The sequence below is a fragment of the Dermacentor albipictus genome, chromosome 8 (genome assembly GCF_038994185.2).
Source record: "Dermacentor albipictus isolate Rhodes 1998 colony chromosome 8, USDA_Dalb.pri_finalv2, whole genome shotgun sequence".
Lineage (NCBI taxonomy): Eukaryota > Metazoa > Arthropoda > Arachnida > Ixodida > Ixodidae > Dermacentor > Dermacentor albipictus.
The window spans coordinates 10,999,254-11,014,871 of record NC_091828.1 but is presented as its reverse complement, the minus strand read 5'-3'; the positions used below and the strand labels follow the sequence as shown (position 1 = coordinate 11,014,871).

The following is a 15,618-nucleotide window of genomic DNA, read 5'->3' as shown; positions in this document are numbered from 1 at the left end:
CTAATGGGAAATTTGAGCACAGCTCTATACATGTTTCCATTTCGCAATATATTGGTTGACGTGGACAATATATCTCATGCTGCACAATGCAATCGACCCGTGCGGCACGTTGCAAACGAAGCGAAATGTGGTGCAACTGTCTCGCCAATCGGGAGATTGTGAGCGAACGTGCGGTTGACGTCTGGGCGCGATTCACAGCCACCGTTGCAGACAGACTTGGCAGACGACGTGCGCTACTATGGCGCCATCATCGCCGCACTATGCTTCTATGCTTTCCGTCTCACGCTTTCGGCATACCCTCCTTCTCCACTTTCCTCCTTCCGTATTTCATCCTTCGCTGTGATCGTTCACTGGTCTACGCTGATGCTCCCCGCAGAAGTGGCCGCCTAAAAGCTGTGCTCTAAATCTAGACGAAAATTTAATCCAACACACAACACAAACTGCAATTACACGATTGCACAGTTTCCGATTGAGTAAAACATGCCAATAGCGGTGTTTTAAAAGAATATAAATCTGACAGGGTATCTATGCTTTCCCGTAATGCATTCTACTCAATTGCCTATGAAACAAGCTGAGAGTTTTGATAATTCCATTGCTGTGGTAGTTCCATGTTTCTTCAGAATAAGCAGCTTTTGTAGCTGGAAAGGCAGACTAAATTTATGAACGCCGTAGACCTTTTGGAATCAATCTTTTGCCCTTGTTACCAGGTGCACATTTCTAGCATAAAAATTTTTAGGTATGCTTTAATCAGTAGTGCCATGCTCTTCAACGAGAATGAATATTTAGGCAAATGTGCGAGAATAAACTTTTTTGAAATAATGCAGAGAATGAAATTCCCTTGCTCCTTCATCTTTTTGTGGGGAGCCTTCCCTATGTTTATTCAGTCGCCCGACCTTATGCCTCCTCTTAATGTACCATGCACTTTTACAAAACGTTTCTAATATTAGTTAGAATGTCATTCAAGAAGGCTTTTCCCGATGTTTTAGCGGCAGTGCTTGAGACAAGAAGCAAACTGAAGCAAAAGCTTCAATATTGTAAGCGCACGTACGTTGGGTATATATATATTTCCGATGGTGAGCTTGAAATTCACCTCCTTCAGTGCACAGAATTTGCAGGTTTGAAGTGACCTCTGCCACCGGCAAAAGATGCCGAGAGCGAGTGGGGCTGTACTAATGCAGCTGCAGCCAAATTAGAAAGACGCACTGCCCTTAAACAAGACACTCCCTAACCAGAACAGGAATTGGCCTCCATGGTGCAGTATTGGGCCAGTCCCTCCCAATTATCTCACTCAATTACCCAATAGCCCTCACTCCCCAGCAGCTGCGGAGCCCCTGAACACGTGGTGGTCAGACCTGTAACGCAGCAGAGGGTGCTAAGAATCTCTGAGTCCTGACAGGCCGCCAATGGAAATTGACCCTTCCAACGTTTAACATCCAAACCCTCTCGAGTGAAGCTAGCTAAGCAGGACTCTCTGAGGAACTATCAGACATTGTTTGGAATATAATTGGCCTTAGTGAGATTAGAGGAACGGGTGAGACTTTTACATTGTTGAATAACAGACATGTCCTCTGGTATAGAAGTAGCCCGGATAAGAAGCAATACCGGGTAGAATTCCTAAACCATATGGACATAGCGGGTAACGTTGACGAATTCTACAGCATTAGGGAGAGGGTAGCTGTACTCGTAATCAAACTTAATAAGACGTATAGATAAGAGGTACTACAAGCCTACGCTCCTACATCCAGTCCCTATGATGAGGAAGTAGATCAGTTTCATGAAGATCTTCAATTAGCCAACTCAGTGTACTGTTGCAATGGGCGACTTCAATGCTGAAGTGGGGAAAAAGCAGGCTGGTTAACAAGCGATTGGCAACTGCGGCGTCGATTCTACGAGCGCTAGATGAGAGATACTGATAGAATTCGTGGAAAGGAGTGAGCTTCGAATAACGAGCACCTTTTTCAGGAAGCGTAGCATCAGAAAGGGGACCTGGAAATGCCCTAATGGTGAAACAAGAAAGTAAATCGACTACATACGTTCTGCTGATCACAGCATAATGCAGGATGTAAAAGTGAAAGGTAGAGTACAGTGCAGTGATCATAGATTAGTGAGTACTAGGATTCGCCTGAATTTAAGGAGTGAAAGACAAAAATTGGCCAAGAAGAAACAGCTCAACGTAAAGTCAGTAAGGTAAAAAGCAGACAAATTCAGGCCGGTAGTTGCGATGCGAACAAATTTGCACCCTTAGGACAGAGAGATGGTCATCACATAGAGCTAATGAATCAAACCGTAGCTAGGCTGACTTCACAGGCAGAAATTGAAGTTGGAGGCAAGGCACGAAGGCAACCAGTAGGCAAGCTCTCCCTAGTAACAAACAGCCTAATAAAGAAATGACAAAAAAATAAAAATGTCCAACTGAAGAGATAAAATAGAAATCGTGGAACTGTCAAAACTGATCAACAAAGCAAAAATAAGTGATATTCGAAACTATAACGTGAGAAAGACTGAAGAAGCCAGAAGAAATGGACGCAGCCAGAAATCTGAGAAACAAACTTGGCATAGGACAAACCCATATGTATGCACTGGGAGAGAATCAGGGTAATATCATCAGCGATCCCACAGATAGAATAAAAGAAGTGGAAGAGTTCCATACTGACATGTGCTATATACCCAGAGGAGTCAGGATACCTCCATTAGAAACAGTAATAAACAGGATACAGAAACTCCTACTGTAACTAGCTATGAGGTTAGAGGGTCTTGCAAGACATTAAACAGACAAGAGCCTCACGAGACGATGAAATAACAGCCAATTTAACCAAAGATGAAGGAGGCATATTGCTTGGAAAACTGACGGCTTTTTACACGAAGAGTCTGTCGACTGCAAGGGTCCCAGAAAACTGGAAGAATGCAAACAATATACTAATCCACAAAAGGAAGACGTTAATTATTTCAAAATTATAGGTCCACTAGCTTACTCCAAGTAATATATAAAATATTTAAGAAAATAATTTCCCATAGATTAAGGGCCACACTGGACATTGGTCTACCAAGGGAACAGGCTGCGTTCGGGAACGGATACTCTAAAATGGATCACATCCATGTCATTAATCAGGTTATCGAGAAATCCGCAGAGTACAATAAGCCTCTCTATATGGCTTTCATAGATTACGAAAGGTGATTTGATTCAGAAGAGATACCAGCAGTCATAGAGGCATTACGTAATGAAGGAATACAGTTTTCATAAGTAAATACCTTGGAAAATATGCACAGAGGTTCTACAGCTAGCTTAGCTTTATACAAGAAAAGCAGGAAGACACCTATAAAGAAAGGGCTCAGACAGGGAGACACAATCTCTGCAATGCTATTCACTCCGTGCTTGGAAAAAGTATTCGAGCTATTGAACTGGGAATGCTTAGGAATAAGGACTGACGGTGAATATATCAGCAACCTTCTGTTTGCCGATGACATTGTTCTAATGAGCAACAATGCAATCGAGTTACAACAAATGATTAAGGAACTTAACAGAGAGAGTATAATAGTGGGGTTGAAGATTAATAAGCTGAAGAACAAAAATAATGATCCCATTTACCGGTTAAAGGAACAGGGGTTCAGGATAGCCATTCAGCCTATAGAGTCTGTGAAGGAGTACGTTTACCTAGGCCAATTATTCACAGGAAACCCTGTTCATGAGAAGGAAATTCATAGAAGAATAAGAATGCGTTGGATCGCATACGGGAGACATTGTCAGCGCCTGACTGAAACCTTACCATTATGATTGAAAAGGAATGTCCACAATCATTGCATTTTAGCAGTGTTGACCTATGGGGCGGAAACTTCGAGACTGACAAAGAAGCTTCAGAACAAGTTAAGGACCGCGCAAAGAGCGATGAAGTGAAGATTGCAAGGCATAACCTTAAAAGACAGAAAAAACGTGGTTTGGATCAGAGAGAAAACGGGTATAGATGATATTCTAATCGACATCAAGAGCAAAAAATGGAGCTAGGAAGGTCATGTAATGCGCCAGTTAGATAACTGTAAGATCATTAGGGTTACAGAAGGGGCACCAAGAGAAGGGAAATGCGGCCGAGGCGGCTGAAGACTAGGTGGAGCGATGAAATTAGGAAGTTCGCGGGTGTTAGTTGAAATCGGATGGCGCAGGACAGGGGTAATTTGAAATCGCAGGGAGAGGCCTTCGTCCTGCAGTGGACATAAAACTGGCTGATGATGATGGTGATGATGATGCTGCTGATCGTGATATTTGAACGGGAGGGAACGTAAGGAAGGGGGTCAGATTTTTTATTATTCGTATTATAAAAACCGAACAAACGAATTTATCAAGGACAACCTAGGGGAAACTACTTGTACTCAGTAATGGAATTAATGAAATGGGTAATAATGCAAGTCCATGTTGATCAAAAAACAGCTGGCTGTAGGTGAGATGCGAAACCACTCTGTGCATTGCTTGCGCGATGATATTACCAATTGAGCTACAGCGGCACCGTTCTGCAGTCTAATATCTTGCATATATAACATTTACTACAACAAGTAAACCTGGAAGTGTTAGACACAACTATTCACGAACGTCCTTATACATCACAGCTGGGCATATCTTGTACAGTTCCTGCTCAGGGAGGTCCCGCATAATTTTTGTAGAGTTCACCAAAGAGTTCAATTGCATGCAACATAAAGTAAAACTACATGAGATATATCAATTAACATACCGATCAAAATTTCTGAATGTGATGACTGGCGAGGAAGTGTTTTCATCACACGCAATTTTAGTAGCAACCTTTTGCATCAGGTGTTCTCCGAGGCCTCATTTCTGGGCTCACATTTTATTTAATCTAAATTACCAATAATTGTGTTATTATATGTTTAAAATTAAGATTACTCTCAGATGAGTGTGTCAGCTATCGCCACATTACCCTTATTAGTGATTACCTACCATTAGAACATTACCTGTATAAGCTTTGACTGGAAGATGCAATTTATTAGTTCCAAGCTAATGAGATTCACTACCCTTTACACCAAATAGGCTGATACAGTTATTTCTTGTGTAGCTTAGGCAATACAATCTTTCAAGTACATCGGTGCTCACTGGAGTAGAAACCTATCATGGCATACAAATTTTGACTCCAGCGCGAGTACAACACTTGGCTTAATTCGTCAAGCAGTATGTCGTGCTAAAGAGGACACGAAGCTGTTTGGGCATACCATGAAATACTACCAAAATTAGAATATTGTCACGTGGTGGTGACGTTGAAGAACACATTAGCAAAACTGTGAACGACAAAATTACCTTTTATTGGGTGAACCTGTGCCCACAAAAACAGGCTACATTTATAGCACAACGATAGCAGCGAACATGGTCGGCGATCGTCGTAAATCTCATCAGCGGCTCAAGCACGTTGGCTTTTATAGAGCAGTTGTCGAATGTTCCAGACTAATCGCTGGGATCCGCGTGTCTTCCACAAACTTCTACACCACTCGCGTCACGCCATGAAATCAGATACCATAAGGTTCGGCGACAACAGACAGCGGATAGACGCATCGATAACATCCCAGAAATTTCTTATACATGGAGGCGCGTCCTGCGCTGTACGATAGCATTTGTTAGGTGGTGAAACGGGGTCAACCGAGAAAGACCAACATGTACACGTGTCATTACCCCCTCTTAAGATGCATCGACCCGATGCAGCAAACAAAGGAAAGTAATAAACAAAAAACCCGTAGCAAAGAAACAACACAATAAGGAAGTTCGTCAGCGTGCGTAAAAGGGTTTAAGACGCACTACGTGTACCATTACAGATCGTGCGTGGCACCGCTGTGACTGCGAAATGCGGTTTGGCACGATCTCGGAGTCCAGATCGCAAACACCTCGGGTGACCTTGTAGGGTCCAAAATAGCATCGGAATACTTTCTCACTGAGTCCTCGTCCACGTATTGGGGTCCAAACCCAAACACGGTAACCAGACTGGTACTGGACGTAGCGTCATCGGAGGTTGTAGTGTCGGCTGTCGGTACGCTGCTGGTTCCTGATGCGTAGGCGGGCGAGCTGTCGGGCTTCTTCGGCGCGCTGGAGATAGGCAGCGACGTCAAGATTCTCCACGTCGGTCACGTGCGGAAGCATGGCGTCGAGAGTCGTCGTCGGGTTCCTGCCGAAAACCAGCTTGAGCGGCGTGATTGGTTTGGTTTCTTGCACCGCCGTGTTGTGAGCAACGGTTACGTACGGCAGGACGGCATCCCGCGTCTCATGCTCGACGTCGACGTACATTGCTAGCTTGTCGGCAAGGGTCTTGTTCAGGCGCTCCGTGAGACCATTCGTCTGCGGATGGTAAGCAGTTGTCCTCCTGTGACTTGTCTGGCTTTATTTCAGAATGGCTTGCGTGAGCTCTGCTGTAAAAGCCGCTCCTCTGTCGGTGATGAGGGCTTCTGGATCACCATGTCGCAGCAGGATGTTCTCGACGAAAAATTTCGCCACTTCGGCTGCGCTGCCTTTCGGTAGAGCTTTAGTTTCAGCGAAGCGGGTGAGACAGTCCGTCGCCGCGACGATCCACTTATTCCCAGATATTGACGTCGGAAACGGCTACAACATATCCATTCCGATCTGCTGGAATGGTCGGCGAGGATGTTCGATTGCCTGTAGTAATCCTGCTGGCCTTATCGGTGGTGTCTTGCGTCGATGACAGACTCGGCATGTCTTGGCGTACCGGGTGACGTCAGTGGTCAGATGCAGCCAATAATAGCTTTCTTGTATCCTCGACAGCGTCCGGGAGAATCTGAGGTGCCCAGCGCTTGGATCGTCGTATAGTGCGTGCAGCACTTCTGGGCGCAGCGCTGACAATACAAGAAGGTAGCTGGCACAGACTAGTGAGACGTTCTTCTTCACGAGCAGGTTATTTTGTAGGGTGAACGAAGACAACCCACGCCTAAATACCCTAGGGACAACGTCGGTGTTCCCTTCCAAATACTCGACGAGGCCATTAAGCTCCGGGTCTGCTCGTTGCTGTTTAGTGAAGTCTTTCGCGCTTATTATTCCGAGGAAGGCGTCGTCATCCTTGTCGTCTTGCGGTGGGGGATCGATGGGGCGTGTGATAGGAAGTCGGCGTCAGAGTGTTTTCATCCGCACTTGTATATTACCGTGACGTCATATTCTTGTAGTCTGAGGCTGCACCGGGCCAGGCGCCCTGAAGGGTCCTTTAAGTTAGCTAGCCAACACAACGCGTGATGGTCGTTGGCGACTTTGAATGGCCTGCCATAGAGGTAAGGGCGTAATATTGATGTAGCGCAAATGATGGCGCGACATTCCTTTTCATTCGTAGAATACATGCCTTCCGCTTTTGACAGCGACCTGCTAGCATGAGATATCACCTGTTCAAGTCCGTCTTTCCTCTGGACTAGGACGGTACCGAGAACAAAGAAAAACTGCGCAAAAAAAGGACAAGACAGATAAAGAACCAAACGACACAGGCGCAGACTAACAACTGGTTTAATGCTCCAACGCCTCTTTCCTACCAACAACAGAACGCATGCGCACCAACCACAAAGACCAATGCCGCTATCATGTAGTCGAGCCTAGAAACGCCAACTTCTTGCGGTACAAATGTATGGAAGCCTCACTAACACATTTATCTGGCCCTAATCTCGCGATTTCTAAAGCTTCGATTACTTCACGCTCTTATCCCTTGCGCGTGCGACAATCTTACTGCCGCCGAAAAGTGGGGTACAAACTTTGCCGTCATGCCTGCAGGTCTTGCAATGCTTAGGAAGATGCTGTCCTCTAGAATCATTTAGGGGATTCGCATGCTCTAATAATCTAATAATAATGCAGCGGCCTGTTTGTCCAACGTACACGCTGCCACAAATGCAACATTCACCCTACAGGGCACAAACTTGTTCCTGTGGTTAGTGCTGCACTCTATTTTCTTTTTCCTATCAGGTCTAACTAAATGGCAAAGACTGGACAGCTTACAAGGAGCCGAAAAGAGAACCTGTATGCCGAATTTACCCGCGACCAGCTTCAGGCCGTGCGAGACCCTGTGGACATAGGGCATAACTTCATACTTCCTCCTGTCCTTCAGGACGTCGGACTTCAGCACAGGCCTAGGCTACTGACGTCAGTGTGGATTTCGCTATCGCCGTCCTCGTCCAAGTGCGCAAGTACCCGCGGCCACTTATGCGTCGTTTGAGTTCTTGAAATGCATCGGCCTGCGACGTTTCCCACTTAAACTCGACATCGCATTTGGTTAGATGTGTTAGCGGCTCCGCAATGCGTGAAACGTCCTTGACAAAACGCCTATAGCAGGCACACATGCCAAGGAATCTGCTCACTGTTTTTTTGTCGATTGGCTGCGGGAACTTTGCGATGGCACCTCACTTCTGCGGGTCGGGGCGTACTCCAGATTTGCTGATGGCGTGGCCTACGAACAGAAGCTCGTCGTAAGCGAAGCGGCACTTTTCCGGCTTCAGATTGAGCCCTGATGACTGCGTGGCCTCTAATACTGTCGCAAGCCACTTAAGGTGATCGTAGAAATTTCCGGCGAAGACGACCACGTCATCCAAGTAAACAAGACAGGTGTGTCATTTCAATCCTGCTAAACCGTGTCCATGACGCGCTGGAACGTTACAGGCGCCGAGCTCTGTCCGAATGGCATGAACTTGAGCTCGTACCGGCCGTCTGGCGTGATGAAGGCAGTCCTTTCGCGATAACTCCCGTCGACTTCTATTTGCCAGTAGCCAGACTTGAGGTCCATCGACGAGAAGTATTTAGCGTTGCAGAGCCGATCCAGTGCGTCGTCTATCCGGGGAAGGAGTATACGTCTTTCTTCCTGATCTTGTTCAGTGGACGATAATCCACGCAGAAGCGTAGGGTTCCCTCCTTTCTCTTTACCAGGACAACAGGAGATGCACACGGGCTTTTCGACGGCTGGATGATGTCGTCGCGGAGCATTTCGTCCACTTGTTGCCTAATAGCTTCACGTTCTCGCGTCAAAATTCGGTAGGAGCTCTGGCGGAATGGTCGAGCGCACTCTTCGGTTATTATGCGATGCTTTGCAACTGGTGTTTGTCGAATCCCCGATGTCGTCATGAAGCAGTCGTTGTATCGTCGGCGAAGACTTCTGACCAGTTGCTGCATACTCATAGGAAGACTTGGATTCACGTCGAAGTCTGGTTCGATGGCAATGCTCATCGGAGGAGATGCGGCAGAATCCGAGAGGACAAAGGCATTGCTGGTACCACAATTTCCTCGATGTACGCGGTTGTCGTGCCTTTTTTGATGTGCTTGAACTCTTGCCTGAAGTTGGTTAGCATAAGTTCCGTTTTCCCTCTGTGGAGTCGAGCGATCCCTCTTGCGACGCAAATTTCATGGTCTAGCAGTAGATGTTTGTCACCATCGATGACGCCTTCTACATCAACGGGTGTTTCGGTGCCGATGGAAACAATAATGCTGGAGCGAGGCGGGATGCTCACTTGATCGTCGAGCACACTCAAGGCGTGGTGACTACGAGAACTCTCCAGTGGTATCGCTTGATCCTCCGACCGCGTTATCGATTTTGACTTCAGGTCGATGACTGCGCCGTGTTCGTTGAGGAAGTTCATGCTGAGAATGACGTCTCGTGAACACTGTTGGAGGATAACGAAGGTGGCTGGGTAAGTCCGGTCATGAACGGTAATTCTTGCCGTGCAGATTCGGGTCGGCGTAATGAGGTGTCCTCCAGCGGTCCTAGTTTGGGGGCCTTCCCATGCAGTCTTAACTTTCTTCAACTGGGCGGCGATGTGTCCAATCATGACGGAGTAATCGGTCCCTGTATCGACTATGGTGGTGACTGCGTGGCCGTCGAGAAGCATGTCGAGATCGGTGGTTCTTTGTTTTGCGTTACAATTAGGTCTTGCATCGGATCACGACTGCTTCGCCTTGGCCTGTGGCTGGTACGTTGCCTCGTCAGGTCGTCTTTCGTCGGCGTATTCTATGTTTACACACTTCGTCGGAACGGCGGCGTGTCGTTATGTCGTCGAGGTAGTTTCTTCGGCGTCTTTGTCGGCGGCGGAGGATATTCGTCACTTCAACGAACAGCAACCGCACCTCCATCGGTTGCTGCTTTTAGTTTTCCGGATATGGGCTCGCAGAGCGGCCCCGGGCTGGGCCGGTGTATGGTCGGCGCTGCGGCGGCAGGTAGAGGCGTGGTGACCGCGAACGGGACGGTCGTCGAGGGCTTCACTGAGTGGCGGCGAGGTAGTCGGCAATATCGCGAGGTCGTTCGCCTATCTGTGGTCGCGGCGCGTTAACTGCGAATCCTCGGAGTACCATTTCCCTGTCTGGGCATCGGAGGTAGATGTTCCCGGCTTCTCCGCAGTTATAGCAAAGTGGACTGTCGTCGGGGGCTTGCCAAACGTCTGTCTCCCTTGGAATGCCGCTTGGCGTGCTGGCGGCGGGGGTGGTGGTGGACGAGCGAACTGTGTCGTCACTGGGCCCTGCCGTGGGCGCGGAGGGGGAAGGTGTTGGCGGGCTACAGTGGCGTATTTCATCGCTTGCGGCTGAGGCTGCGGCTATTCAGGGGCTACTCCGAGTTGTTGTTGGAGCTCCTCACGTACGGCCTCGGCAATCGAAGTCACTTGAGGCTGTGATGACGGGAACAGCTTCTGTAGCTCCTCCCGCACGACCACTCGGATAGTCTCGTGCAGTTCGTTGGTGGCCAGTGACTCAGCTCCGGCGTAGCCTGTCGAGTTCGTGCGGCGGTTGCATTGGCGGTTCCGCAATTCCAGCGTCTTCTCCATGCTAGGCTTCGCGAAGAAACTCGTCGACAGTCTTCTGTGCGCTTCGTACCCTTCCGGCGAATAGTTCCTCCTTTACACCACGCATTAGTAGGCGGACTTTCTTCTCCTTGGACATATCCGGGTCGGCATGGCGGAACAGATGGCTCAATTGCTCTGCAAAAACCGCAGTGGTCTCATTAGGCAGCTGCACTCGGGTGTCCAGTAGTGCTATGGCTCGTTCTCGGCGTACGAAGCTCGTGAACGTCTGCAGAAAGCCACTTCGGAAATGGTCCCAGTTCGTTAAGGTGGCTTATCGGTTCTCGAACCACGTCCTGGCTGCGTCTTCCAATGTGAAGAAGACATGTCGCAGTTTGTCGTCGCTGTTCCAGCTGTTAAATGCTGCGGCCCTCTCATACGTCTCAAGCCAGGTTGCCGGGTCCTCGAATGCTGACCCGCGGAACGGCCGAGGCTCCCTGCGCTGCTGCAGCACGATGGGGGAGGCTAGGGCTGCCATTGGGGTTGCCTTGGCCGCAACCTTGTTGGTCTTCTCAGGTAGAAGTCTGTGCTCCGGGGGCAGCTGCTGAAGACGGCGGCTTGCTCGATGGTCCGGGACTACGTTGGTGTTCTCTTCGCGGTCCGGGTTTGGATCACGGCTTGTCGTGGGCGTCCGGTACATGACCGAAAAGCACATCCACCAGATGTCACGTGGTGGTGACATTGAGGAACACACTAGAAATACTGTGAAGAACAAAACTAACTTGTATAGGGCGAACCTGTGCCCACAAAAACAGGCTACCCTCATAGCACAACAAAAGCGGCGAACACGGTCGGCGATCTTCGAAAATTTCATCAGCGGGTGAAGCGCGTCGGCTTTTATACAGCAGTCGTCGAATGTTCCACACTAATTGCTGGGACCCGCGTGTATTCCACAAAGTTCTACACCATTGTCGTCACGCGATGAAATCAGATATCACAAGGCTCGGTGACAATAGACAGCGTATAGAAGCATTGATAACATTCCAGAAACTTCCTATACATGCAGGCGCGTCCTGCGCGTCCTGCGCTGTGCGATAACATTCGTTAAGCGGTTAAACGAGGTCACCCGAGAAAGACGAACATGTACACGTGTCAACATGCTTCATTCATGTGGAACCTTTACGAATAATACTTAAACAAATGGGAATCCTTCCAATATAAAGCAGCTATACTTCATCGGCAAACATTGTTCTTCCCGTCTGAGCATTTGAACCATGAGGAATAGCATCGATCTGCCATCCTTAGAAATTAGATGTAAAATGAGCAGCATAGTATACTTTTAGGAACTTTACCCTAATGCAACTAACTATACAGCATCGTCACTTCAAGCAGCGCACATTATATTTCCTCGCATGCGTCAAAATTGCGGGTTTCAGCCCCTGTTTGCGCCCAAGATGGCCACAGGCGTATAATTTTCTGCCAGAATATTACAACCTATGAACAAGCTCGACGCATTTGTGGTCAATTTTATATGAACCTGTGGCAGAAATTTTTTTACTACCCACTCCTAAACACGCACGGCTACCGTTTGCTTCTTTGTGCTGATTTCATGCATAGTCATTTCCATTTGTTTTAGGTACTCATGACGTGGCTCCGCTTTTCTGTATATTTGCGCACAATTTTGATTGTAGCCCCTTTTAATTTTCTTCACTGTGCTATGTCACACACACACACACACACACACACACACACACACATATATATATATATATATATATATATATATATATATATATATATTTAGGGGGAAGAAAGGGGGTTAACCGAGGGGCCCGATTTTTATTAGTCATGCCATAAGAAGCCAACAAACACTGACATCAAGGACAACATTGGGGAAATTACTTGTGCCTAATGAATGAAATAAAGAAACGACAAATAATTGGAAAATAAAGTGGATGAAAAAACAACTTGCCGGAGGTGGGAACCGAACCCACAACCTTCGCATTTTGCGTGCGATGCTCTACCGATTGAGCTACCACGGCGCCGTTTTCCCATCCACTTTCTTGGGTATTTATGTGTCCTAGGAGGACCCTGGGAGTGTTAGCGAGCGCCATCACTCACAGACCTTGGCGGCGGACGTGGAACGTCTTTTTTGCCGTAGGCGTCACGAGAACGTGATCTTTTATGGTGAAGGCAACTGGTCAATAAACCCAGATATGCTACCTGAAGGCATAAATGTTGCCTTCCCGACCAGACGGGCTTCCGTCGAACCCTCGATTTCAAATGTTGCCTAATTCGAGACCCTCGTTATGCAATAAAGGAGAAGAAAAGCGGTTAACCGAGGGGCCCGTTTTCTTCATTTCGTTTATTAAGCGCAAGTAATTTCCCCTATCTTGTCTTTGGTGTCAGTTTTTGTTGGCTTCTTATGATCTGACTAATAAAAATCGGGCTCCTCGGTTAACCCTCTCTTACTCCTTTATTACATAACGCGGGTCTCGAATCCGGCAACATTGATGCCTTCAGGTAGCATATGTGGGTTTATTGACCACTTGCCCTCACCCTAGAAGATCACGTTCTCGTGACGCCTGCGGCAAAAAGGACGTTCCATGTCCGCCGCCAAGGTCTGTGAGTGTGGCGCTGGCTAACACTCCCAGGGTTCTACTCGGACACATTAATACCCAAGAAAGTGGATCGGAAAACGGCGCCGTGGTAGCTCAATCAGTAGAGCATCGCACGCGAAATGTGATGGGGATAGGTTCGGTGCCCACCTGCGGCAAGTTGTTTTTTCATCCTCTTTAATTTCCAATAATTTATCGTTCCATTATTTCATTGATTAAGCGCAAGTAATTTCCCCTATGTTGTCCTTGGTGTCAGTGTTTGTTGGCTTCTTATGCTATGGCTACATATATATATATATATATATATATATATAAATATATATATATATTACATTTTTCTGTACTCATAGTTGCCCCTCTATGTATTTCTTTTTTCGGACCTCTAGGAGCTACAAAATAAAATAAAGAAATGAACAAAGTTGCGGTCCTATGTGCACGCTTATTTAATCAGTTAAAACACGCAGTCAAATCCGATCCTCGTTGACACCTCAATCTTTCATAAGAAAAACTTGAGGCCTGTTGCGTTTGCTCTGCAAAAGTGGGCGAGATAAGAATTCGACTTCTGTATTTTTACGGCGAGTGCAAGTTAGCCAAAGCAGGAAGATGCGACAGTGTAAAAAAAAATGTTTTTCTGTGCGTCTCAAGACGCAGGATACCCCTTGTCGACACGGAATGAGAAATATCATTTTACAATCAAGTGATAACAACCAGCTTAAAAGCAAATAATTGCATTGAGTAAAACAAACCTGGTAAATTAGGTGTCTTCCGACAGCAATTGATGGAAGCACTTTCAGCGTCGTCCTTAACTACTGTTGTACGCACCCACAATAGCGCGCGGAGGTCTTTTCGGGGCTGTTTGTGAATACAAACGCCTCTATTTAACCTACCTGCTGTCACTGCGATGAAGATTGCAAAGGTAGAAAATGCGGTACTGCGAATCCCGGACAAAAGTCAGCGCCCTTCACTGTGTATAGGCGCGGCGTGCTGCGTCATAGGCACACAGCAATATTATGTGATGAAACCGCAGAGAATGCTTCACTTCACGCTTCAAATTGAAGCAAAAGTTCAGTAAACACGCACGCAAACACACATACACAGACAAACACACGCACGCACACACACAGAATCAAGAAAAGAAAGCTAGCGGTAACCCTGTTTTAACCGTGTCGTATGATGGAAGGTCGAAGGTGACATAACACTGGACTGAACCAGTGGAACAATGAACGGAATTTGCCATGTCGGGAAGTTACTATATGTTGAATAAAATTAACTGTTGCCTGCAGAATTGAAACGGAAGCACAGCGACGGGGTAAATAGCCATGCTACCATCGCATTTCCGCTGTCCTGCGCACACCATGGGATAAATTATTTGCAGAACATGAAATAATTAGCGCGCGAGAAAGTGCAGGTAAAGCAGTATACATTGTTACAACTTCACGTAAATTTTCTTCAATAAAATGATCTTAGTAATGTGTGTTACCAATGTTGAGTACGATGCTTGGGCTTTGTTTATTCCGCAGGCACTGTGACCATAAGGGTTTTACAGCAAAGCTGTATATTGCCAGTTTATAGTCAATCAATGTCCGTAGACCAAAATCCGTGGACCGACCCCGAAGATAGTGCAATGCCGGGCCGACCACCGGCGAAGGTGATGCACGCTGCAAGCACTGCACCAACTTCTAAAAATGAAAATAATATTTTGGGTCCAAATACAACCCGCATCAGGCATTAAGCTGATCGCAACAGATACTACAGTTTGACACGCCCAGGTCGTGTCCACGTTCGCACCGCCCTCTCTTTTACGGTGCTCCAATGGCTTGCGTCTCTCCTTTCCTGCTGTTCTTCCGTGGTGGCGGTCTCGTCAAAACCTCCCGTATGTCTAGTTTCCTCCGGCTCCACGGGGCAGCAGTCCCATCGTCCACACGAATGTAATAAAAATCACGATAAACGAGTCCGTACCTATTTTCTTAATTCTATGTCACCTCTGTATCGTCCGCTAAACAGCTTCGCCGGTCATCCACCTTCACAGAATGAAATCGCTCATGATTTATTGTTCATTCCCAGTTGACTCAATTACTCAGGCTCTATGTTATCTTCCGAAATACGAATGCCACCAAAGTACATATTAGAGCTTCAATATTTAAAAAGGGGCAAGCACACAACGGTATAGACAATGCCGTTAGTTGGATTCATTGCATAAATTCGCTCGTCTGGCGCGTAGGGCCCTCCACGGGAGTCCTTTGCCTGCGGGAGACAAGTGACGACTGGCCTG

At 47.1% G+C, this 15,618-nt stretch overlaps 1 protein-coding gene, 1 non-coding gene and 1 pseudogene across 4 annotated transcripts in view; all 3 read right to left on the bottom strand.

Moving 5' to 3' along the window:
• Positions 1–15,618, bottom strand: part of LOC135915547 (uncharacterized) — a 443,789-nt gene that overhangs the window by 339,830 nt on the left and 88,341 nt on the right. The gene's annotated exons all lie outside the window — the stretch shown is intronic.
• On the bottom strand, positions 12,698–12,770 carry TRNAL-CAA (transfer RNA leucine (anticodon CAA)). Its single transcript has one exon. It is a non-coding gene; the product is annotated as a tRNA-Leu (tRNA).
• Positions 14,941–15,119, bottom strand: LOC135915554 (U2 spliceosomal RNA; annotated as a pseudogene).